Source organism: Apodemus sylvaticus, chromosome 2 (genome assembly GCF_947179515.1).
Source record: "Apodemus sylvaticus chromosome 2, mApoSyl1.1, whole genome shotgun sequence".
Taxonomy (NCBI): Eukaryota; Metazoa; Chordata; class Mammalia; order Rodentia; family Muridae; genus Apodemus; species Apodemus sylvaticus.
The window spans coordinates 20,925,830-20,951,299 of NC_067473.1; the positions used below are offsets into that span (position 1 = coordinate 20,925,830).

At 36.3% G+C, this 25,470-nt stretch overlaps 1 protein-coding gene across 1 annotated transcript in view; it reads left to right on the plus strand.

Annotated features, from left to right (window-relative positions):
• Positions 1–25,470, plus strand: part of Znf804b (zinc finger protein 804B) — a 545,541-nt gene that overhangs the window by 438,583 nt on the left and 81,488 nt on the right. The gene's annotated exons all lie outside the window — the stretch shown is intronic.

Sequence of the window (25,470 nt, forward strand, 5' to 3'; positions counted from 1 at the left end):
ATACACAAAAGGATGGATTTGGTTCTCAGCTTCAGAGAACAAGTGGAGTAATTGAGGAAACAAGCCAAAGAACATCATTATGAATTAAATTAAAGGAGATTAAATATTTTCTATCATTTATGGGATAAATACTAGTTATGTGACTTTTGAAAACACAGCACTGGTCATGAAATAACTTCTATCCTACTGTGCAGGATATGCATATTTAATTGTACTTATATGACACAGGCAAGATCAGTGGGGGGAATGTTTAAGGGTTGTAGCGGCCAACCCTCATGTGTATAATAAGCAACTTATAATCTATTGCTAACAATAATTAGTAAAAACTCCTGAGATAAGTCACTGGATCTTGTAGTTGAAACTGTAAAAGTCCAAATATAACACTGTGACCTATCTGTCCATTGAATTTTTGGTTGTATTATTCCTGTTTCATTTATACCACCACACTGCCCATGCATTATATTGTTATATTTGTTTGATACAAATTCCAAATGGTACACAATTTAATCTCAAAACATTACAACATGAGTAATGAGTTCTTAAAAATGTAACATTATTATCATTTTCAAAATAATACTGAATTATCATGCTTCCCTAATTGTATCAAAATTTGTAATAAATGGGCTCAGGTACTGTCAGTTTGACATGTGAATGAGCTCTACAGCCAAAATGATCAGTAATTCACATCAATTACTCCATTTGAAGCTATATAGTGGCTCTACAAAAGACAAAACAAAACAGAAAAACAAAGAAACAAACACACACCAAAAACCTCATCTTTTCTTTCTCAATGGAACAAAATGTGTTGCTTAGAACAAAAATTCATGTAAACACATGCATAAAGTCAATGTGGTGACTTTATGCAGGCAGTCTTCAGGCATATTAATAAAAATAGGCTGGGAATTCAGTAAAATATAAGTGAAGAACTTATAAAATGGGAATCTGATCTTGAGCTGCGTTTTACACAGGCGTGTGTATGTATGTGCTTTGATATTGAGATGGTGTTGTTGACAGCGGATATAGTTACAATGAAGAAATGCAAAATAATTAGTTTCCTGGTGAGAAGTATGGCAGCCTGCAGCATCCATTGCAGCCCAGAATTATGCCTAATCAATTTCCTTCCTATCATTTTCTTTATACACATTCATATCGGTTTTCTAAAATGCTAATAGAACAGCCTGTTCTCAGTCTTTTCATGACATCTATACACCTAATTCCTTTAATTTTTAGGCTTATGTGTAACGTTCCACATCACTCATTTTCATCCAAACAATTGCAGAGTTTCTAATGTGTACTACTATGATAGATACACAAAAGGACGGATTTGTTTCTCAGCTTCAAAGAACAAGCGGTGTAATTGAGGAGACAAGCCAAAGAACATCATTATGCATTAAGCACTGCAGAAATCATATGCTGTAAAAATCCAAAATTAAAAACAAAAGAAAGCTGTTTATAAAGAAAAGAGGATAAATCATCCAGTTTTTGAAAGAAATGTGTAAGAGTGAACCATGTAACCAAATCCAGTACATCCTGTATGGCAGGAAGTCTTTATCAAGGCAAGAGGACCAACCAATATGGCGCTGGCACAGAAAATACACACCCTGTATATGCTACCAAAGGCATGGCCATTCTTTTGGGAATTTCTTTACCAATGAAACAATTTCATTTGTGTACATTTTCTATGTCTTCTACTTGTTTCTCAACCTTGTACATTCAGGTTTTTCCATTCTTGCAAGTCATTACTACATGTCATTAACTCTAACTGAAATTTTTATTTCCAGCATTTTCCCTATTCAAATTCAGCTTATCCACTTATGAGAAGATTATCTTACTGCGTTCACCAGGTCACTACTTCCCAAGGCACTCTCCAGTGATCGGTGACTGGCATTTAAAAGAAGATAGGCTTATTCAGACCACCATTCAAACCACATGCAATATGGCATTTGCAACTACTTCCGAACTTACTTCCCGGAATGCCTGCATGCCCTACAGTTTTCTAAAAGACACCTTATGGCTTTCTACCTGCCCCTCTTGGCTCATACTCTTCCCACTGTCTAAGATGCTTTTCCATTTAATGGCTATAATTCATATTGCTTCATGTTTCATTGAGATTGGCAGCTTCTATTGTAACTTTAAAGAAGCTGAGACTTCACAGAAAGCTAATTAAACACAGAATTTTCCAGATTCGTTTTGCTGAAAATGAATTCAGATTTTTGTTTCTGCTGCCCACTTTATAAACACCATAGTAATTAAATCTTCAGTAGACCTTGGTAGTCTGCTTCCAGGAAAGTGTGGAAATATTACCTTTTAAAGAGTTATTTTGGCTCAAAATATTTTGAAAATTCCTTAAGTTTTAGATGAAATAAAATTTAAAAAAATCTTTTTTTAATGAAATAAAACTTCTGAAAATGAACCATTCATTAAAATAAAATATGCAAAAACCAATCTCAAAATTTCAAAGCTATGTACAACCAGTTGGCTCTTGAATCATTAAGAACTCTTCTTGACAGGCATAGTGATTTTGAGGATGGTAGGATCTGACTAAGAATAGCTTTTGGCCTGAGGAATAGGAGAGGCTGCCAACATTTTACTTTCATGTGGGTTCAGATCAAATTTCTTGCTTCTGCTGTTGAATTTCCAGTAATATGATCTTCTATTTTTGAGATGTAAATCCAGAGTTAGAATCTGTTCATTACTCAGCAGTAGAACAACTTAGGACTAGAAATGAAACAAGCTTTGAGTTCTCCCTTTTTCTTTCATTTATTATCCTCCAGTTTAAGATATTTCTGTATCTTAAATACTTTCTGTATCTAAATGGCAATACAGCATACCTGATGGTTTTATTATAATGATTTTATTCATGAACATTCTTTCAACTATTTATTCATTCATTTATTGATTTATTTGTATTTGTGAATGCATGCGTGTGAACTTGTGTGTGTGTGTGTGTGTGTATGTGTGTGTGTGTGTGTGTGTGTGTGTGTGTGTGTGTGTGTATCATGTTAATGCCTGATTCCTGCAAAGGCCAGAAGATAGCATCAGATGCCCTGGGACTGGAGTCAAAGATGGCTTTGAACTAGTATGTAGATGACATGAACTGAAATCAGTCCTCTGTTAAAGCAGCAAGTGCTTTTAACTGCTGAGATATATCTTTAGTTACTTGAATATACATTTTAATTCTGCAGAAGTACGTATATATCTTTAAAAAATAAAATAAAACTTCCTGTTGAACACTTAATAATATCTTCTTTACAATTTGAACAAGAATTGAATCTTTAGGGCATTATTTATAGTGACAATTTAGCTCATCAACACATCTGAGGTTTTAAACTCTCTCCCATGAGGAAAGATAATGAGGCTGTAGCTTAGACTACCTCTTTGTATTTATAGCTCACGTTTTGAGGAAACAATTCAGTTGTTGCATCTATAGCCACAGATATCTTCTAATTCCTTACAAATGCTGAGCGTCATTCTAAAGGCAAGGTCCTTTGGTTAACATAACACTGTGATTATTAATCAGTGAACATGTTATTGGCAATCAGTTTCTCATGATACCATTTTGAGATAACACTCATGTTTTGAAGACTATTAACTGCGAATGATTTATATTGAAACATTATCCCACATCTTCATATTGAGAACTCTTTTTTGGCCCCAGAGACACAATTGTTCTTTTAAATTAAAAGCAAATATAAACAAGCTATAACGCCTCCTGTGTTCAAGAAGGATCCCACTTTCAGACTTTCTACATGTGGAACTTAATCCTACTAATCTCACTTGACTTTACACTGGATTTATTTTTTCCTCAGGAGGGCATGTTTAGAAGCAAACCTGAAATGATTCCTTTCTAAACTGTTATTTTGGAGTCTTTCCTTCTCTACTAACTCTTAGGTAAAATATTAAAGTCGATCTATCATTATCACTCTGAGCCCAAAGGGCTCACCTCTAAAATTGTATATTGTTTTCTTCCTAATTCACTCTTATTTTCTTCCTACAACTTCATTTAAATTATCTATAAATTCTACCCCCAATGGATTGAGTCAGGAAAGAAAATGTCAAAGACTGGGTGGTTTATGTGGCTAGAATACTAGTTACCTTTCTTATTGATGCAGGAATACCTGAAAAAAAGTGATGAAGGGTATATTCTGAGATGCAGTTTAAAAGTGGAGGCTATCCAACACAACAGGCAAGGCATAGCATAGCACCAAGCGAGACAGCAGGTATCACTGTCTCCAGAGTCAACAAGAGGAAGAATAAGAAATATGGCTGGGCTACAAAATCTTAAGGCCTTCCCCTACTGATAAATGTCTTTCAAAAGACTCCACCTCATACAGATTTCACAGTCTTATAAATCAGTTTCTACTTTCTGTGACCAAGTGCTCAAACATGTGAGCATGTGGGAGACATTCCATGCCTAAACCACAACTCAGACTGAAACAATAAAGATAACTATTCTGTAATGACCCTGCAATGTAATGTAATCTTCTGTGCTTCGCATTCAATAAACCCCTATTTCTTAGAACATGGTGACACAGTGTGTGTGTTCTTGTAATTACCCAGATGTAATTGGATATTCTATTAGTGAAGTATTAGAGTAAAACTAATCTTAGATTTCTGCTCATATTCAATTTAATTTATTATGTATATTTGTTTCGCATTGGCTAAGGGAATTTTAATCTCGTGATTATCTATTTCCAGAAAGCATCTACTTAAAATCAGCGTTCTGACCTTAGATTTGCCATATGCTTCTGTTCTCTCTTCCTACAGTACTTTCATCTGACCTTGAGTTTTCTGTTTTTTGTTATTGAAGTCACCAGCCTTACTCACCTCTTAGTGACCTTTCATTTTCTTTATAATTCAAAGATTGAATGATCATCTTTCTAATTCTTGACATCTTTGGCAATACCTATAGTGATCAGAGTCAACTTGAAGGCTCTTCAGATCCAGCTTTCGATGTTCAAGATGTTAAGAGTTCATTGCTTTACTGTTGGTACCTTGAAATCCGCCAAAAGAAATAATAAAAACCCCGGCTTCTCTTTTATTTTTTATCTTAGAGAGTTAGTAGATGGGTACAAAATTACCTACACTTTTAAACTTAAAAAATTAAATGGTTGTTTTTAATTTGCTGGCGCTCTTAACCTATCTCTGTCAATAGCTCTGAAAACAAAAGTTGGTTTTCAGTTCTAGGTACTGTGCCTCGCGAACTAAGGTGCATCACTGACACCCATGACCATAAACCAATAAATATATTTAATGGAATTAATATTCTATTGATTCTTAGATATTTCAAAATGCTTTTGATCATATTTATTCTTCTTTCCCAACTCCTTCCTAATATATCACCCTCTACACAAACAACATAATTACATCCTCCTTTCTGAGCCTGTATGGTCCAATTTGTACTTCACTTGTAATCTTAGATATGTAGACCCCTGCAAAACATATTATTTATCTTCAAGAGAATACACTATTGTTAAAACAATAATGACATTCACTTAGCAGTATCAATTATCAATAACTCCTCAACTAGAGTTGGGATTCTATGCCTGTTTCCTCTGCATGCAGGCTATTTTGCTAACTTGATATTGTGCAGATCTTATGCATACTGTTATAATAAATGTGAGCCCATAAGTGAAGTTGCCCTCTGTGTGCAGAAGTACAATTTCTTTATATTCATCCACTGCCTCTGACTCTTATCCTATTGCCAAACAGCTTCTTGTCAAGAAGTGTGAAAATAGATATTTCCATTTAGGGATGAAAATTCTTTATTCTTTTACTTTCTGCACAGTGACTAGTTTCTGGGTCTCTGTGTTTCAAGTACCTTGATTAGTTTCTGGTGTTAATTGTTAAATACTGCAAATAGAAGCTTTTCTATTGGGAAGTGAATATCACACTAATCTATGTGTATAACGAGGAAGTACAAAAAACCAGTTAAATATAAGGTCCATTTCACTCAATAATAGCTGCATATTTTCCCCTGGAGACTATTATTTTCTTACTATAGATACATTCACCCAATATCAGTGCGAGACAAGATTTTCATCATTTGAAGTGAGCCTTAAATCCAATCAGAAACTAGTTAGATACTCCTATGATGTTCATTCTGCTATTGAAACAGTAGAATTGTCTTTCTGTGTCAGTCATTACAATAGCTTTCAGAGTTTGCTTCTGGGTAAAACTGTGATGTCTTTTCTCCTTGGGTAGCATGATAGCTTGTTTCAGCACTATAAAAGCTAGCCATCTGAGATGAAACTTCCATGTCAGGGCCAGCTTAAGTTCTTCATGTGCTATAATTCAAGTATGTAGTGTCTTTGGAGTTTGTCAATTTTTGGAGGGTAACCAAACGTATTTTACATAGTCTATATATTTAGGTATTTATGTGTCCTCTCTGGCTAACAACTACAAAAGAGGAAACTCATTCCTAAGATTGAGAATTTTGCTTTTTTTATTGTTTATTTTTGAGATTATCTTTTAAAACAAAGTTTTTCTTTTCTATTTACTCTCTCTAAAAGCTACCTATAACCCTTTCTACTCCTGTCTAAATTGATGGCCTCTTCTTAAATTCTTAATATTGCAGGCAAATATGTATGTGTATGTATAAATATATTCTTAAATATAACCATATAATGTTATCTTCCAGGATGACCATTTAGGATTAGAAAACCAATCAGTTTGGTCTTTGCTGGGAAGGACTACTTCTGTTTCCAGATTTACTTAGTTTCCTTGGTTTTATTTTTTAATGTAGGGTTGAAGTCTCATGAGTATTTTTCATAAACTTGGCAGTCATATTTTAGTAATCATGTTGGTGAGATTCTAGGGGTCTTCTGACATTACTAGAAGCCACGATCTCACAGCAAACTCCACTATTTCCCAATTCTTATAGTACTTTCTACTCATATATCACAAAGTCCCTTAAGCCATAAATATGTGAGTAGATGTATCCATTGGGGCTGTGACCCACAACTCTGTATTTTGATCGCCTTTGGTCTTCTGTAGTGGTTTCTGTCTATTGCAAAGAGAATACTTCTTGATAAGTGAAGACTATACTTTGCTGGGGGTACAAGGACAAATACTTATATTATTTTTGTTAAGGATTATGCTCAACTAGACTTTTTATTTCTTCCCCAGTGTGTCTAATACAGGCATTTTATTTTTACCAGTTAGAGGATAACTGCCATGGTAGCTGTTTTTATATATGCATATGTTTCTGTCAAGAAGCTTCTACAGTAGCATGTATCCATATGACTTTTGCAAAGGTGTTTAGTATGTTTTTATTTTTCCTCATATTCCCTAATAACATTCGCTCATATTTCCTTGCGCTTGCAATCCTAATTTAACTCTTCCTTTTTCATTGTTCCTCCTTATTTCATTATACTAATTTGTTCTAGCTCCTTTCTCTCTTAAGATACACTTAATGTGTTTTTACTAACTTTTAACCCACGTAAGTACTCAAATTAAACATACATATCTGAAAACTAAAAGTTAATATCTACAATTAAGAGAAAACATGCAACATGTGTATTTCTGTGTCTGACTTGTCTCATTTAGAATGATTTTTTCCACCTCCATTCATTTCCTTGAAAATTTCATAATTTTGCTTTTCTTAGCAGCTGAAAATAGTATTCTTTGTAAAATAACAACATGTAGTGGTTGATAGGCATCTGGGATCCTTTCTTGTTATTGTGATTATGTCAGCAATGACCATGAATAATTACCTCTATAGTAAAATACAGAGTTCTTTAGATATATGCCCAAGATGGATATAATTAGATGACATGGTAGATGACAAGCTGTTTCTAGCTTGTTTTACAAGGACCCCTTTTCCCTTTTAATGTGTGTATTTTATCTGAATGCATTTAGTGTATCTCATCCATACATGGCCATCAGAGACCAGAAGAGGTCACCAAGTCACCCAGAAATGTTGTTACAGGTATATGTGAATTACCAGGTGGGTGCTGGGAACTGAAACCTGCTTCTCCTCAGCAAGAGTAATTAGTGGTCTTAACCTCTGAGCCGTCTCTCCGCATTTCTAACTTTCCTGGGAAATCACCTTACTGATCTTCATGGCTGCTCCACTCATTCACACGTATCCAGCAGTCAATAAGCATTCCATTTCCCTCCAAGAATGCCTCAATTTTTCATAACTTCTTTAAGCTCTCCTAAAACCCACACTCCTACAGCCACATTAATTCATTTTTATAAAGAGGGCAAAATGCACATTGGAGAAAAAAATTAAACTTCAACAAATGATATCCCGGATATGATAGAAGTGACTTTTTAAACAAGACCTTGATAGCATGGGTATTATGATCAATATTTATTAAATGGGACCTAATGAAACTTAAAGGTTTCTGTAACAGCAAATTATACAGTAATTCAAGTGAAACACCAACCTCATGTTGGGAAAATATCTTTACCTGTTGTTCATCTTTAGAGAGTTAGTATATATAACTTATACAGAACTCAGAAAACTAAATACTAGAAAACTACACAATTCAAAATAAAAGAGGTGGGTGCTCTCAGGCAGCCATTGAACTGACCACAGGGTCCCCAATGGAGGAGCTAGAGGAAGGACTCAAAGAGCTGAAGGAGCTTGCAGCGCCATAGGAAGAACAATATGAACTGGCCAGTACCCCCAGAGCTTCCAGGGCATAAACCACCAACCAAAGAGTACAGATGGAGGGACCCATGGCTTCAGCTGCATATGTAGCAGAGGAAGAAGAGGCCCTTGGTCCTGAAAAGGCTCAATGCCCCAGTATAAGGCTAAACCCGGAGAGGGGATAACATTTGAAATGTAAATAAAGAAAATACCTAATTAAAAAGATGAAATGCAAATAATAGAAAAATATTTTAAAACTTGTTCAACATGCTATGATTAGGTAAATGAAAATTAAAACTAATTTGATATTTTAATGAGGACATTAAATGAGTGGATAGCTAAAAATTGAATTTCTATGGTTGCTCTTCATAGGTATTCTGCACTTTTTGGCTAATATCCACTTATCAGTGAATACATACTGTGCATGTCCTTTTGGGTCTTGGTTACCTCACTCAGGATGATATTTTCTAGTTCCATTCATTTGCCTCTGTGTTCATTATCTGAACTATAGCTTAGATAGGCTTGGAACTTATTACATTAATTTCAACCCCATAACAACCCTGTTGCTTCAGTCTCCCAAATGTTTTGATTATAAGAATGTTAATTGGTTTTGCAGTTTCTGATCACTCAATCAATGATTATGTCTGTTATGTGCCTGGATTTATATAGTTATCTTTGGAACTATCCATTAAAATTCATGTCCTTCAAATTAAAAAGAAAACAAAATAAAGGCACTGATTGCCAAAGGTCTAAGGAAGCTGAACTATTTGTATAGCCCTGACTATAGGGGAAAGTATTTCAGGATATTGAACGTCAAATGAATATCAGAAGATATAATTGTTCTTAGGTATGAGTTATTATTTTTAAATTTGAAATTCCAGAATTAATATTCTACAATTCCTTTTCTGGACCTCATTTTTAATATCTCTGTCTTTCTCAATAGCATGCTGAGAGGTTCTTTTTTAATTTAATTTTTTTTACAATTTAACATCCTACATTTTTAGCTAAATATTTCCCTCTGTATAGGTGTGTTTATCTTCATGCAGGGAATTGAGGTTTTTCTATACATTGCACATCAGATGCCTTCTTCAGCTACTGTGCATTACTTGACTATCCAGTCTTAGTTATAACTTGAAGGAGGAATGACTGTTGTGTAGTCATGAAATTTAAGTTTTACTCCACTTTGATGTGATATGATAGGTAATTATTCAGCATTCTGTGGGTGAATTCCAAGTAACATTATCTCTGAATAGTTTTGGAAGTTACAAAAATAGTTGCATGGAGTGTTGTCAGTAAACAGAAATTCATTTGATATCTTTTTATTCATTTTTGACATAATTTAATATTATTTTAGTTGATTTTCTAACTCATCTCAAGATTAAATAACTTAGTGGGTTTACTGGCTGGTTTTGTGTGTCAACTTAACATAGCTGGAATTATCACAGAGAAAGGAGCTTCACTTGAAGAAATACCTCCTTGAGATCCAGCTGTAAGGTATTTTCTTAATTAGTGATCAAGGGGGTATGGGCCCTTATGGGTGTGCCATTTCTTGATTGGTAATCTTGGGTTCTATAAGAAAGAAAGATTATGAGCAAGCCAGGGATAGCAAGCCAGTAAAAAACATCCTTCCATGGTCTCTGCATCAGCTCCTGCTTCCTGACCTGCTTGAGTTCCAGTCCTGACTGCCTTTGGTGATCAACAGCAATGTGGAAGGTGTAAACTGAATAAACCCTTTACTCCCAAACTTGTTTCCTGGTCATGATTCTTGTGCAGGAATAGAATCCCTGAATAAGACAGTGGGCAAAAGCACTTGCCACACTGGACTGATGACCTCAGTTTAATCTCGAGAAGCCACAAAGGAAAGAAATTGAAAGAATGAATTGACTTCTGCCTTCCTTTGATTTCTACACAAATGCATGTATACACGCAAATTCACACACAGGAATATACGCATGCACACTCACAAATATTAATTAATAAAAATATAGGTTATCCCTAGGATATGACATAAATCCACAAGACTAGGTTTTGCCTTATTCAGAGCCTCCAGAGAGAAACACTATCCCTTACATCAAAGTAGACTGGATGTTCTACAAGTGCAACTGCTTTTAGGTAGATTTTAGTCAATTCTCCCATTTTCATTTCAGTTTTTACCATTCTAGTTGTAAATTCTTAAAAAGGATATTTCAAGATCACCATTGCTTTTCAACACAGTTGTTTGTTCTTATTTTTCTGCTATAGTTATAGTTCTTTCCAACTCCCCTACTCCCTTTTTCTTTATGTCTTCTCTTGCCTCTATTTGAAACTACTGATCCTACTTGAACCCATACACTTTTTTGTTTCTAAGTACATAGAACCAACACTAACTTCCCCAGAGCATTACAGAAATGATTAAATAAAAATTGCATTAAGTTCTCTTAGGCAGACTCTGAAATAATTTTTCAATAGAGCTGAGAGGGCGTATTTCAGATGCTACAATTTCCACTGAATGCTTGAGGGCCATTGCCAAGGAATATTGTGTGAAGAATTATTTCATTAAATGGGAAACTAAATTGAGGGCCAGATTAGCTCTGAAGTGGTGTATGAATAAATTTTGAATGAATTGAGACCTTTCTCATTTACTTTAATCTGAGACCTAAATAAAAAGAAAAAGCAAATAATTTTCTTATGCTTTTGATCCCTTGTGCTATAACCTCTGCTTGGTATATTCTTATTGCCATCTGAAGACAAAGAATAAACTTTACTTTGAGTATGTCAGTAGATAAAAATTCCATGTTAAACTACCTGGACATATGTGATTATTTACCAGATTTATATATATTTTTTCCTTCCGTATACTCATGAACATCATTTTAGCAGCATACCTTACAGTTTGCTAAATTATTTTCTAGTTTCTTGAGATAATCTTATTCCCTGACAATTTGAAGCTGAATGTATAACAAATACTATTTAGTCACATTAAATTCACTGTTTATTAATCTCTCTTGGTATCCCATTGCTCCAATTTAATGATGGCCTTATCCTCTTTATGATTCTCTCTTTCTATGGATCCATTAACTGCCTACTCTGAATGAGAGTATGCCTATAAAAGTTGATGGTTGCTTAGATAATAAAACTATCTCCAGTAGAGTAAAAGAGCAAAAATGTTACAGATACCAATGAACTTTGAACTTAAAAGTCACGTGTTAATTACTAGAACAGTGAATTGAAAGGAGATTGGTATTTCAAATATAAATTCCTTTATTTTCCAAATTCTCTACCTGAAAATTCCATGCAATTATCCCAATCACATATTATCATCCAATGATTCATTATTATAATCTTCTGAATTACTTATTGTGTCATTTGTGCTATGTATTAGACTTTCGATCCACATCAGAAAATGGAAGCAAAGCAAGTTTGAGTTCATCATGCAGTGAATTTGGAAACTTGACATTCCCATTCTCCCAATATGTACAAAGAACTGAAGACCATGGTAATGCTTTCTTGATACTTGAAAATAGACTGACAGACACAAAGAACCTTGTTACTGGGAAAGGCCAAGGGGAAACTTTCACAGGAATCAGTACTCCTGTAGATACATTGATGTCATCATTCTCCAAAAAAAGCTGAAACAGTGTTAAATGCAGACAAAGATGAGTTCAGAGAAAAGTTTAAAGAAGAGCACTGTGTAATTATAAGTTGATCATAGGTCCAAAAGGAGGAAACATATAGGCACAGAAACAAAGAAATAGTAAAACTTTGAGAAGCAAACATGATGGAAATGAAAGGAGAATTAAAGGGAATCATTATTGTACTTTAAGATACCATCTCATCTTTGTTTGTAATAGACAAATCTTCCTGGGATATAACCTTTTATATATCTGTTTGAAATGAATAGTTAAATGACTATGTCTAGAGTCAACTAGACTTAATTATGCTCTATCCAGCAGTAGAGTGACAGTCATTTTTCTATGCTCTTGAGATTCACTCACCTAAATCCATAACTTTCTGTCTAAATCTGTTTTCAAATGTTTTCTTTTTTATTTTCTATATTCTTTGTTTACATTCCAAATGATTTCACCTTTCCCAACCTGCCCTCCACACCCCATAAGTCCCATTAGCCCTCTTCCCTCCGCCCATTCCCCCAATCATCTCCCTCCCATTTCTCTGTCCTCATACTCCCCTACAATGCTGCATCAAGCCTTTCCAGGACCATGGCCCTCTCCTTCCTTCTTCTTGGGAATCATTTGATATGTTAATTGTGTCTTGAGAATTCAGAGTTTCTGGGTTAATTAATATCTGCTTATCAGTGCCTGCATTCCATGTGTATTCTTTTGTGACTGGGTTACCTCACTTAGGATGATATTTTCCAGATCCAACCATTTGCCTAAACTTTTCATAATTTCATTGTTTTTAATTGCTGAGTAGTATTCCATCCTGTAAATATGCCACATTTTCTGTATCCATTCCTCCACTGAGGTACATCTGGGTTCTTTCCAGCTTCTGGCTATTATAAATAAGGTTGCTACGAACATAGTGGAGCATGTGTTCTTATTACATGCCAGGGAACCCTCTGGGTATATGCCCAGGAGTGGTATAGCATGATCCTCTGGAAGTGTCGTGCCCAATTTTCTGAGGAACAGCCAGGCAGATTTCCAGAGTGGTTGTACCAGCTTGCAATCCCACCAGCAATGGAGGAGTGTTCCTCTTTTTCCACATCCTTGCCAACACCTGCCATCTCCTGAGTTTTTAATCTTAGCCATTCTGACTGGCGTGAGGTGAAATATCAGGTTTGTTTTGATGTGCAATTCCCTAATGATTAATGATGTTGAACATTTCTTAAGGTGTTTCTCAACCATTCGAAATTCTTCAGGTGAAAATTCTTTGTTTAGCTCTGTACCCCATTTTTAATAGGGTTATTTGGTTCTCTGGGGTCTACCTTCTTGAGTTCTTTGTATATATTGGATATTAGCCCTCTGTTAGATGTAGAAAAAATATTCCTTCAGACCATAATGGAGTAAAATGAGTGATAACTGAAAATTCTACCAGGATTTTGAGGAAAAATATCTCAAAAAACTTAAAAGGTACAAAAGGACATATTTCAAATTAAGTGGAAGTGTAAATACAGTTTCTTAAAGGTATATTTATTGTTGTAAAACAATAAATTGAGAATTTACAAAACCTAGTCTTATATCAAAAATAATAAAGATCAAAATTAGTAATCTAAGTGCATACGAAAGTAAGTAAAAGCAGTAAATATTAAGTGAAAATTGAACAACAGAAGAAAGGATATAAAGTTAGAGCAGCAATAAAGCCCATTAGAAACAGAAATTCATTGTAGAATAATCAATTAAATCAATAGCCATTTCTTTAAAAAGATCAATAAAATTCATACATTTCTAACTAACTTAAATGAATCAAAGAAACAAAGTAGAAAATAGTAATATCAAACAGTAAAATAGAAAAGAAGTACAAAGGGTCAAGAAATTGAACAGCCGTGTGAGAAGTCTGGTGTAATTCTGCTATGTCTGCCTTTGCATGTTACTTGACCTTTTCCCCTTACTGCTTTTAATATTCTTTCTTTGTTTAGTGCATTTGGTGTTTTGATTATTATGTGATGGGAAGAATTCCTTTTCTGGTCCAGTCTGATTGGAGTTCTGTAGACTTCTTGTATGTTCATGGGCATCTCTTTTTTTAGGTTAGAGAAGTTTTCTTCTATAATTTTGTTGAAAAAATTTACTGGCCCTTTAAATTGGGTATATTCACTCTCTTCTATACCTATTATCCTTAGATTTGGACTTTTCATTGTGTTCTGGATTTCCCAGATATTTTGGGCTAGGGGCTTTTTGCTTTCTGCATTTTCTTTGACTGTTTTGACAGTGTTTTCTATGGTATCTTCTGAACCTGAGATTCTTTCTTCTATCTCTTGAATCCTGTTGGTAATATTTGCATCTATAACTCTTGATCTCTTTCTGAGGTTTTCTAGCTCCATGGTGGTCTCACATTGTGATTTCTTTATTGTTTCTAGTTCCATTTTTAAATCCTGGATAGTTTTCTTCATTTCCTTCACCTGTTTGATTGTGTTTTCCTATAATTATTTAAGGGATTTTGTTTTTCCTCTTTAAGGGCTTTTAGCTGTTTACCTGTGTTCTCCTGTATTTCTTTAAGGGAGTTATTATGTACTTCTTAAAGTCCTCTATCATTATCATAAGAAGTAATATTAGATCTGAATCTTGCTTTTCCGGTGTGATGGTGTATACAGGACTTGCTATTGTGGAAGAATTGGGTTCTGATGGTGCCAAGTAACCTTGGTTTCTGTTGCTTATGTTCTTACACATGCCCCCTGCCATCTGGTTATCTCTAGTGCTGCCTGCCCTTGCTATATCTGACTGGAGCCTGTCCTTCCTGTGATCCTGGTTGTGTCAGAACTCCTCAGAGTCAAGCTATCTCTGTGATCCTGTGATTCTGGGATCCTGGTATCCTGAGAACCTGGGTGTGTTTTAGCTCCTGGGAGTCAAGCTGCCTCTGGGAGCCTAAGATCCTGGTGTGACCAAGCTCCTGAGATCATGGGATCCCATGATGCTATGATCCTATGATCCTGTGATCCTGTGCATGTTAAAGAACCAGACAGACTGGGAGAAACCTGTGTCACTGGTCTGGCAGTGTTCCTGCGTGCCTGGGACCTGCTGGTCCTAGTTACTCCCAGTGTTGAGACAGATACTGTGTCCTCCTCACCTCTGATCCTAGGCATGGCAGAGCACCTGGGAGTGTAGCATCCTCTGTTGTTGTGGGACTGGCTGCAGAGTTTGTGCCCCAGGTCTGCTCAGGGCACCAGTTGATTCTATGAGGCTACATCAATCCAATGGGAAGACACAGAGACATTTTAAGGAGAGAATACTAAACAATTGTATCTGAATTTGTAAGGTACATGAAAAAGGAAAACTTCACAAACTATTAGTTAATATAACCTAGCAATATGGAAAATTAAGATTATATATACTGAAATGGTTGGATCAAAATTTGAAAGTGGACATAATGTGACCTTTCACACCAACAGTTTAAAGAAGCACACTCATGGAACCTTGATAAAATGTGCAAGAAATGCATCTGACAAATCCTAGCACTCATTCGTGATAAACGTTTTCATAAAATTGTCAGCAGGTGGTATAATTCAATTGTAGAGCACTTAAAATGTTTGAAGGGCTGGGTTTGATTGTAATAAAAAGGTATGAAATTTAGTGATGAAGAAATAAAACTATCAGTGCTAACAGATGCTATAATTGCTGGTTAAAAAAACCAAACACACACACACACACAAACACACACACACACACACACATATGTATATATACACATTGATATTATAATTGATTATAACACAGTTTTTGATGCATATTTATATGTAATAATTGCTTTTCTGTATATTCTCTTGAATAAATGAAAATTAACATAATACAACTTACATTAAACCTTCAGAAAACAACATTAGTAAAGTATAACAATTATGTACAAAATCAATATAAGAAAAACATAAACATTATTGAAGGAAAAATAATAATAAAAATTATTTAAATAAGAAAAGTTATTTAGCCTAACTTGGTGTGCATATTCAGTGTCATCAAAATAACAAATAAAAAAAAAAAGTTGTGGCATGATGATTCTGTGGTTACAGTGCTTGCCGCTAAGCCTATAAGATGAGTTCAATCCCTAGAATCCACATGGATAAGAGAACCAAATCTAACAAGTTGTCCTCTAGCCAACCAAGATGCACTGTGACATGTACACACATGAGAAAACATACATACAGAGACAGATACACACAAATAATTAAGTAAATAAGTAACGAAGCAACTAAGTAACTAACTAAATACTCACAAATAAGTAACTAAGTAATGAAGTAATGAAGTAACTAACTAACTAACTAACTAACTAAATAAATAAATAAATAAATAAATAAATAAGTAAATATATTCTAGGTTGTTCTTCTATCCACAGTGATAGTTTACTCCTAAAGCTTTTGTGAGAAAGCCAAACATTCAGAATATCCGACTAAATATCATATTTGGAGCCTGGGCACTGATTACTTGCTGAAATTACTACAAAGCTTCCATGGCAAAAGCCAGTAGTATAGGGAAACGAATGGATACCACAACCCATAAAGTACAGGAAGGGCATGCACACATGATATTTGAATAATAACAATTTTAAAAGTGAATCTAAAGGATATTCAACCGTGCAGTCTTACTGACTTTTGACAAAGACAACTTCATCTATTAAAACACTAGAATCAACTGGTAGAAATATAGAAATATATCATAGAAAATAGAAAGCAAAATCATGCTTTCCTTTTCAATAAGTTCAAATATTTTATTGTCAACTTGGTGCAAGCTAGAGTCATCAGGAAGAATCTGTCTGAGAAAATGTCTCCATGAGATCTAGCTGTACATTATTTTCTCGTTGATCAAGGGGGAAGTCCTAGGCTACTCTGGGTGGTTCAATTCTTGGGCTGATTGTCCTGGATTCTTTAAAAATGCAATCTGAGAAAGCCAGAGAAATAAGACAGTGACTATCACTTCTCCATAGCTTCTGAATCAGCTTCTGCCCTGTTTGAGTTTCTGTCTTGACTTTCTTTGATAATGAACTTCAATATGAACATGTGAAATGATTTTCCCCAACCTGCCTTTTGGTCATGGTGTTTTATTGTAGCAATAGCAACCCTAACTAAACATACACACAAAAAGACATGAACATAGGAGGAGACTCGTTAAAAGGCTTTGTAGTATAGCATGTATAGTTTACATGTGACTACACTGTGGGCCAATGGACTGTGCCAAGAAACTTGTTAAGGTTAAACAGGATGGAATCCCTGGAACCTCTGAAGAGGACAGTAGGAGTTTCACCTCCTTTGAACAGACCCCTGTCATGTGACCACAGAACCCCACTAGTCATTTAGGGGCAGCACCCCCAAGCCCTCCTTGTGCATATGAGGCATTCTTAACATCTCAGACCAAGTCAATAGAAAGCATTTGCTGTCAGAACATAACGCATCCCAGAATATATGTAAGATTGTATCCAGAAGTTTGAAAGGTGTATGAGAACCAATCCTTCACAGATTGCCTGACAGTTTCTGTTGTAGAAGAGCTGTAACACTCCCTGGGGAAGAGAGAGCTCTCCAAAGCCCAACCAGCTCGGTGCAACATGGCATCTTGCTGCTTCATGTCAACTTCAAAGCAGTCCCTCCCTACTCACGCTGTCAGCCCACCCACTACGCAGTGTCTCCCCATATCAGCAGCTGCAGAAGAGAGCCACAATCCAACTCCTGAGTCACCATGGACAGGGTCCTGTATACAGACCAGCACTATACCACTGGGAAAAATGAAATACACCTCCTCCACCTGAAACAAGTGTTAATTGCTAGTAGTGGGTCCTAGAGGTTCCCCACCCTGTTATAAATGTTGATGATGTCATCTTCTATAGCTCTAATGCAGATGCACATAACAGCAAAGAACTTTAGTTACAGAAACTTTGCTTCTAGTTCAAAACAGAGAATATAGAGACATGGCTACTTAAGATGCTGAGAATATTTGAAGGCCTGTGCTCAGACCTCAACAGGACATTCCAACCATGTACTATTGAACTTGAGGTCCATACCATGAGAGATAATCCAAGTTCTACATTGCCTATATAGTCAGTAACGAGAAACTTGTTATTCAAGAACCAAAGATTAGTGGGGGAGTTGGGGAGGGGGGAAGAAAGAAACAAAGAAACACAAGCAAAAACAATTAAATGATTCCTAAAGGATTTTCTGCTCTACTTACATGTTTTTGTAATGAGTGATCTTGTGCTTGTTAATAGTTATAGACTCACTAATATTCTCCTCAGATCAGTTTATTTATACTTACAAGTGTGCCACTACAGAGAATAGAAGTTTTACTTACTATTTTAACAGCATAGAATTAACCTCTAGCCCCCACTGGCTGCTCCGAAAAGCCATCTTTACACTGTTCCTGGGTCATGCACCGCGCTCACTGCAACCACCTTCGCTGCCCACTGTCTGCTCCAACGCGGACTCCAGCAGCTCTCTCACCAGAGTCCTCGAACTCCACTGGTTCCTCACTCACTGCATCGGACCACCGGCGTGCCAATGGGAATGTCCAAAATGAGGAAAATGGGGAGCAGGAGGCTGACAATGAGGTAGATGAAGGTGGGGGGGGGAAGAAGGTGACGGTGAGGAAGAGGATGGAGATGAAGATGAGGAGGCTGAGGCTCCTATGCGCAAGCGGGTAGCTGAGGATGACAAGGATGATGATGCTGACACCAAGAAGCAGAAGACTGGAAAGGATGACTAGACAGCAGAAGGAAAAGCTAACTTTTCGCACCGTGACCTATTCACCCTCTTCTCCCATCTCAGAATTTAAACGTGGTCACCTTCCAGTAGAGAAGCAGGCCCCGCCCGCTCAGAGAGGGCAGTGCCACCCACAGATGACATGCACTCTCCACCCCACCGAAACCACAACACGAATTGGCAACACGGAAGGGAAAAAGAACCAGAACTTCCCAGGCCCAGCTTTTTTTCTTAAAAATAGTTTAAAAGGAAAATTTGTTTGTATTTTTATTTCCTTTTTATATTTTTGTACATATTGTTAGGGTTCAACCATTTTTAATGATAAGAGGTGACCAAACCAGCCTTCAGAGCGTTTTCTCTGTCCTACATCAGACTTTACATGTGGTATGACCACTTTCATTATAATCTCAAAGGAGAAAAAAAAACTTGTAAAAAAACAAAAACAACAACAAAACACAATCTTATTCTGAGCATTCCAGTAACTTTTTTTGTGTATGTACCTAGCTGTACTCTAAGTAGTTGGTTTGTATAAGATGGTTAAAAGGCCAAAGATAAAAATTTTTTTCTTCCTTTCTTTCTGTCTATGAAGTTGCTGTTTATTTTATTTTATTTTATTTTATTTTATTTTATTTTATTTTATTTTATTTTATTTTATTTTTTGGCCTGTTTGATGTATGTGTCAAACAATGTCCAACAATAAACTGGAATTTTATTTTGCTGAGTTGTTCTAAAAAACTAAAGAATTAACCTCTAAATTATGAGACTTTTTCAGTGTCTATGGAATTTAACACATTGGCATCTTATCCCAGAAGTTTAGAAACCATATGTAAAATATCCATCTTTATCTACATAAGTTGAATGCATAACTTGTATGTTTAATGGTTTATAAACATAGTTTCACATATGAAATGATATTGAAACTCCCCAAATGAACCTTTCTGTTCATCAGTAAAGGTTAAAAATTAATTTTATAATTGTAGTACAGACACAAGATCTTTTTCCAGACAATACCTTGAAAATAACCATATTCAAATTATCATTTTTATAGGCAGGAAATGGATGTCTACAAAAGGACAGTATTTTTCTGAAATCATCTCTCTAGTTGGGGGTGAGAGAAAGCAGTCTGTGTCTCTAGTTGGAGTGTGGACTTCAGTTCCCTCCAGTTGTGAGTTAATTCCAAAACCATTTCAGAGGTGCTGTGTCTGTTGGAGACCGTCATGGCTCTCTAGGCTTTTTCTGTGGCTGTTCGTATAAATCCCACAGTGAGGTGAAAGATTTCCACTTCCTGCTGCTTTCCCCCTGGATGTTGTTTTGTTGCAGGCATATTTCTTACAGCTATTTTTAAGAGAAAATCATTATGTGGCTGGCAAATGTTTCTTCCTAAGGAGCTTCTACATTTTATGATTTCAGAGAGAGGCATCCCTTACTCAACTGATTGATTTATACTTGATGAATCCCTTTACTTCTATTTTTAATTTTGTGTTTGCTATAATCAGCTGAGTTTCCTCTGTTGCAGATTCTTTTGTATTTACCTATTTATCCTCACTTGTGTTCTACCTACCTTGAGTATTAATAGCAGAGCAAGATTTCTACCCTTGGGACAGAAATTACTTGCTGAGCACTTGACACTTTACTATGTTGTTGCAGTCTATACTTGCTTCACTTGCCATGCTTTAAAAGTTAGGCCTTTGCTACAGTAGTTCTTGGTCTATTTTTTGAAGGACACGCTTGTCTGTGCTCATTTCAGCTCACACATGGTCATGTCTTATTCTTCATTTAGATTTGATTGGTGGTTTGGATTCTACGGCACAGTGTTTTCTCTAAAATGTCAGTATGTATACCTCAGAATCTGAATGGTTTATGTTTTGACTTTGTTGTCCTTCCTTAATTCTTAGAAAATTATTGCACCTTAATTAGAAATGCATTGGGTGCTGAATGCCAATTGTTCTTTCCCCCAAGATGCCAGAGATGTCTTTACTACTTATCTTTTTAGTCTTTACTATTTATAAACAACCAAATTACTTTTCTATAGAAAGAATAGTTGAAGATACAAACCCCAAAGCAAACCTCCATAATAACACATTTCTTATAACAAGGCCACACCTATTCAAACAAGGTTATACCTCCTAATAGTGCCATTCTCTGTGAGTCAATCACTCAAACCCATGTGTTTATGGGGCCAAACCTCTTCAAACTACCATATTCCCCTACCTATCCCCTATAGGCTTATAGCTATAGTACGAGGCAAATGCATTTAGTACAACTTCAAGAATCCCCATAGTCTCTCACAGTCTTAACAATGTTAAAAAGTCCAAAGTTCAAAGTCTCTTCTGAGATTCATGCTAATCCCTAACTATAATTTCCTATAAAATCAAAATTTAAAAGCAGATTAAATATTTCCAACATCACAGGATACACATTACCATTCTAAAATGTCACAGTGGGGAAACACTGGAACAAAGCAATACAGAAAGCCAGCTGAACTACTCCAAACCCCGAATCTCCATGTCTGATATCCAACTCCTTTTAGCTTTGTTGACTACAACACAATTCTTTCTCTTGGTCTGTTTCTACTCCATGTTAGCAGCTTTCCTCAGCAGATATCATCCTACAATTTTACCATCTCTATCAACTTGGGCAGGGGTGGGGGCTCCAAGGCAATTTCAATTTTACACCTTCCTATTCCAGTGTTTGGGATGCACACATGAACTTCTGGGCTCATTCAAAGGTCTTGAGTCATTTCTCCAGCTATGCCCTCTCTAGCATTCTAAGCTCTGCCTGACCCCTCTCCACTGCTGCTGCTGTTCTTATTGATTATCCCATAGTGAGGGCATTTCTAATATGCTGGGGTCTTCTACTTCAATTAGGTCCTACTTTCACCAATAACCTCTCATAAGCTCTCTTCATGATGCCAAGCTTCAACTTCAGTCATGAGACTTCAACTACCACAGAAATTATACCTTCACCAATGGCCGTCTGTAGACTAACACAATGTTATGTCTTGGTTGTTCTCTATGACCTCTCCTTGCTTTTTTTTTTTTTACAAAGCAGAATTTGTATTTATTGAAAGATATTTAAATATACATTTTAAATACAAGGGTTAACAATACTAGATCTGATCAGGAAGAAAGAAGACACACATGTGTGTGTGTGTGTGTGTGTATGTGTATGTATATGTATGTATATGTATGTATCTGTATGTGTATATGTATGTGTATATGTATATATATAAAATATTCACATATTATATATATGTAATATTTGTTATTATTATTTAATTTTTTTCAGTATAATTGATACCACTTCCTGGTTTGACCTACAACTATTGCTCATCCCATTCCTCCTCCCCAGTCTCCATGAGAATGTTCCCATCCCACCCACCCACCCCCTCCCTACCAGACCTCCCCAATCCCTTGGGCATCAAGTCTCTCAAGGGTCAGGCTGTTAGGTGTGTCTTCTCCCACTGAGGCCAGACCAGGTAATCTTCCCCTGTATATGTGTCAGGGGTCCTCATATCAGCTAGTATATGCTGTCTGGTTGGCAGCAGAGTGTTTGAGAGATCTCAGGGATCCAATTCAGCTGAGACTCCTGGTCTTCCTATGGGGTCACCCTCCTCAGCTTCCTCCAGCCTCTCCCAAAATCAACCATATATAGGGGTTCCCAGTTTCCGTCCATTATTTGAGTGCAAGTATCTGCATCTGACTCTTTCAGCTGCCCATTGGGCCTCTCAGACGGAAGCTATGCCTGGGTTCTGTCTGCAAGCACACCACAGCATCAACAACCATGTCAGACCTTGGAGTCTCCCCTTGAGCTGGATCCCAATTTGTGACAGTCACTAAACCTCCTTCCCCTCAGTCTCTTCTCCATTTTTGTCCCTGAAGTTCTTTCAGACAGGAATAATTCTGGGTCAGAGATTTTGACTGTGGGATGGCAACCACTTGATATCCCGTCTTTCTATTGAAGATGGACTTTACAAATTCCCTCTCCCCACTGTTGGCCATTTCATCTAAGGTCCCTCCCTTTGAATCCTGAGCGTTTCTCACCTCCCAGGTCTTTGGTACATTCTAGACAGTCCCCTATCTCCTGTCTTCCATGATTTCCTGTTTCCATTCTTTCTGCTAGCTCTCAGGGCTTCACTCCTGTTCCCCCATTCCCTATTCACTGATCAGAAATAACTAGGGTCAGGGTCACCAGGGGTTACTTGCAGACTCTATGTCTTGCCCCCAACCCCTGCATTCAGAATTATAATACATAGTAAAAGACATAAACCTTAACCTATTTTCTTAGCTACATCTAACCATAATCAATTGTCCCTGTAACCCCTTCTATTCTTGACTCTAAATCCAGTACCATGTAGCCAAAGTTGCCAACTTCAGCTACTATCTGGTCCTGAAATAAGGCTCTCTTTTTCTATTACATCTTCACAAGCTTTCTGTTTTCAAAGTTTGACTCTTTAAGTTTGTCCTGGAACTTGTTCTGTAAATTGACCTTGATCTCAGAGACTTACTTGACTCATTCTCCTGGAATTAATGGCTTGTAGCACCACACTTGGACCTAGCTTTTCTTTAGTTTCTTTTAACAAGATCTTGATAAGCATTGACACTATGTGTTAAAATCCAGATTCAAGTCGGGCAGTGGTGGCACATGCCTGCAATCCAAGCACTCTGAGAGGCAGAGACAGGCAGATTTCTGAGTTCAAGGCCAACCTGGTCTACAGTGAGAGTTCCAGGACAGCCAGAGCTATACAGAGAAACCCCGTCTCGAAAAATAACCAAATCCAAAAAACCAACCAACAAACAAAAAAATCCAGATTCAAAGTCTGTGTCTTGCAGTCTAAGATCTGGATTACAGGTGTGCTTCCAATCTCTGGACTGTAGTTTATTTCAGATATAGTCAAGTTGACTACTGAGAGTAGTCATAATAATCCATCCCTTGTCAACTTGAAACATAATCATATCTTCTTATATCCAAATGAAAACAATAACCAGATAATATTAACACCTAACATGATATAATTATTTATTTTTCAACCATAAATGGATAAAAAGTAAGCTTAGTTGGGTGGAATCTTTCCCTGAGGTCACAGTCCTTTAACTCCATTTAACATTCTGAATCACAGGATTTAGCTCCATTCTATTTTCTGGTGCTCCTTTAATTATTGAATAATACATTTTTTATTTTTCTTTCTCAGCTTGCTACATCTTATTAAAAAACTCTTTATCCGAATGAACCACAGGATAGAGTCTATGCTAGGCTTTTTCTGAGATTTCCATTGTCATTGCAATCAACCTAAATCTTTTCAATTTAACCTCATGCAGACTCTTCAGACAAGGGCATAAAGTTGCCACTTTGTTCACAAAAAATGTCATCAAAACTATTTTTGGGCAAATACTAAAATTCTTCTCCTCTGAATCTGCTTGAGCCAAACCCCAACAGTTCAAATCACTCTCTTGGTACAACTGTTTTCTATGTTCTTTCTAAGATGGCCCTTTAAGCCCAGCGTAAAGCATCCATTTTCTAAATCAAAATCCCAATATTCCTCCAAACTAAAGCACTATCAGCCCTGTCACACTAATACCCTAGTCCATGGTACCAGACTTAGTTACCATGGTATCATGGTCTTAGGGTTTCACTCCTGTGAAAATACAACTTGACTAAGGCAACTCTTATAAATGAAAACATTTCATTGGGACTGGCTTAAAGTTTCAGAAGTCCAGTCCATCATCATCATACTGGGAAACAGGCAGTATGCAAGCAAACATGGTGCTGGAGGAGCAGAGAGAGCTGCATCTTGATTTACAGGCATCAGAAGGGGACATTCTTCTGAAGGCAGATAGGAGGAGAATCAACTTCCAAGCAGGGTAGAGTTTAGGCATAGGAGTCCTCAAATCTGAACTCTACAGTGGCACTTTTCCTCAAACAGGACCACCCTTCCTAAATGTTCCATTCCCTGTAGGCCACTTATTCGAATAAATGAGCCCATGGGGGCCAAACTTATTCAAACCACCAAACCATCCTATTCCCCATTTGGTGAAATTTCAAAAGCTCAGAAAAAATAATTTAATGATACAATATCATACATTGATCTTCTCTCCTGTTTCTGAACTCTTAACTCTCTTCAAGTATTTAACAACTACTTCAAACACAACAGTAACTCTTGAGAATTTCAATACGATAAATATAGTGTACTTGAGTATGCCACCTTCATATATCACACAGTAAATCTCATGAGTACTGTTGGAAATAAGCAAAATTACAAAAACTATGTAAAAGCATTGAACATTACTATTATCTATCTAAAGATAATGCTGTTTTTTTAACTGAAATATAGTATTTACTGGGTATATATTTGTTTATTTTATATTATAGCATGACTAACTGCTTCACATTGAAATAGAAGGTTCATGCCAGTAACCACAGAATTGGACAAAATATGAAAGTTATAGATAAAATATTTATAAACTTCTTTTTCACTGATGCCTGAAATTTTGTCACATTTTATGAAATATAACATCATTCCCCCCTCTGTTCTATATTAAGAACT